This window comes from Carlito syrichta, unplaced genomic scaffold (genome assembly GCF_000164805.1).
Source record: "Carlito syrichta isolate Samal-C Ts95f unplaced genomic scaffold, Tarsius_syrichta-2.0.1 Scaffold311982, whole genome shotgun sequence".
Classification (NCBI taxonomy): Eukaryota; Metazoa; Chordata; class Mammalia; order Primates; family Tarsiidae; genus Carlito; species Carlito syrichta.
Window position 1 is genome coordinate 280,318 of NW_007256078.1, and position 2,279 is coordinate 282,596.

Here is a 2,279-nt window from a genome sequence, read left to right on the forward strand (position 1 = left end):
GATCAACCTGTTGTCCCACACCAGGAACTATGCCCTTCACTCAGTAACATTTTGTATAATCATAAAGTAATACAAAAATAGAAAGAGATGTTTACGTCAAATTTGAGCTTTTTAAAAGTTTTCTAAGTAACATATTTTCTCTCTTGCTCTCTTCCTTTTTTCTTGCAAATTCATATATATATTAACATTTCGATGTGAGATTTCCCTCAGGATAATTTACTGGAGAAACATGAGCCACTTATTTCTAGATCAACAGTAACATATTCTTCTTCTGAAACAGAACAGAAGAATTCTGTTAATTATTTAAAAACTCAGTTTTAAATAGAGCTGAAGAGTAACTATGACAAACTACAATGTAATATAAACTAAATTATTAGGAAACTATCAATTTTAAATTTTCCACTTTTACATATTCCGTTTAAAAATGAGGGTTTTATATTTCCTTTTCTGGTGCAATGTTTCTTAGTGTCTCTTCCCTGAAATATAAAATTTTCAGATTTTTGCCTGACATCAATATGACATTGAAAACTTGATTATCTATTTTCTTTATGCTAATTTTTCCTATCTCTCCTGCCACAATGAACTTGATAACCTATACTATCCGTAATTCCTCTCTTAAAATATACCAGAGGAACATAAATCATTCTACAAAAAAGATGCCTGCATGTGGATGTTTATTGCCTCACTTTTCACAATAGCAAAAACATGGAACTATCTCTACTGCCCATTGAAAGTGGACTGGATAAAGAAAATATGGTACAGATACACAATGAAGTGTTACACAGCCACAAAGAAGAACAGAATAATAGATTTCCTGGCAAATCAGGTGAAGTCTGAGACTATCATACTTAGTAATCTATCACAGAAACAAAAAACTGAATGCCACATGTTGTCATTCATTATTGGGACCTGAACATTAATCACATTAGCACAGGGAGGAATTGGAAATAGCTAGACACAGCCTGGAGAGGGAAGGAGAAAGAGGTAGCATGTAACAAGACAAAGCGTACCTGGTCCTAAACCAGGGGAATTTAGGACCAGTTGGAGGCTCACACTTCACCTGCATGCAGCCCTCTCCTATAGCTAATCCTGACCTGTATCCACATCTCTATAATAAAATAAAATTTTAAAAAGGAATGAATTATTCTAGGTGCAGCTTTCTCAACCACTAGGGAAGATAAATAAACACTAATGTTTGAAGGTATTCATTATAGGTAATATCTTCTGAGAAATAAGTATATGCTCACTGAAATCATTTTTAGCAGTCTCATAGAAATAACGTGCTTATGTCACCCCCATACCAATTTGGAGCTTTTTTTTTTTTTTTAGTTTTATTTTATTCTTATTTGTTTTACTTTTATTATAAGGATGTGAAGTACAAGTAGGATTGCATACATAGTAACGTATATGCAGGTGAGGTTTGGACCTCCAACTGGTTCTCACTTCCCCTGGTTTAGGATCAGATACCCTTTATGTTTTTACAAGCTCCCCACCTTCCTTCCTCTCCTGGCAGTGTCTTGTCACTGCCGATCCCTCCCTTGTGCTTTTGTGATTAATGTTCAGACCCCACTTATGAGTGAGAACATGTGGTATTCAGTTCTTTGTTTCTGTGATAGATAAGAGTGATTGTCTTCAGTTCTATCCAATTTGCTGAGAAGTTTATAATTTTGTTTTTCTTTATGGCTGTGTAGTATTCCATTGTGCAAATGTACCACATTTTCTTTATCCAGTCTTCTATCTATGGGCATAAGGGCTGGTCCTATGTTTTTGCTACTGTGAATAGTGCAGCAATAAACATGCACGCTCAGGTGCCTTTTCTGTAGAATGATTTGTGTTCTTCTGGGTATATTCCCAGGAGAGGAATTGTTGGTTATATAGAAGGTCAATGTCTAGTTCCTTTAGATGTTGCTACACTATTTTCCATAGAAGTTGAACCAGTTTGCACTTCCACCAACAGTGTAAAGACATCCCCTTTTCTCTTCATCCACGCCAGCATCTATTGTTTTCTGATTTATTCATGATAGCCATCCTTACTTGGTAAGGTGGTGTCTCAGTATGGTTTTGATTTGCATTTCTCTGATGATTAGTGAGGCTGGGCATTTTTTCATGTATCTGTTGGTTGCTTATACGTCTTCTTACCTTTCAAGTTTCTTATACTTAAAATTTTAGACTTAAGACCAGGAGTCATTTACTGAATAGATAGGAAATGAGAGGGTCCTCATCTGACCTTTCCAAGCTATTATTTTTGTTTGTTTGGTTGTTTTCCACTGAATCCTGTG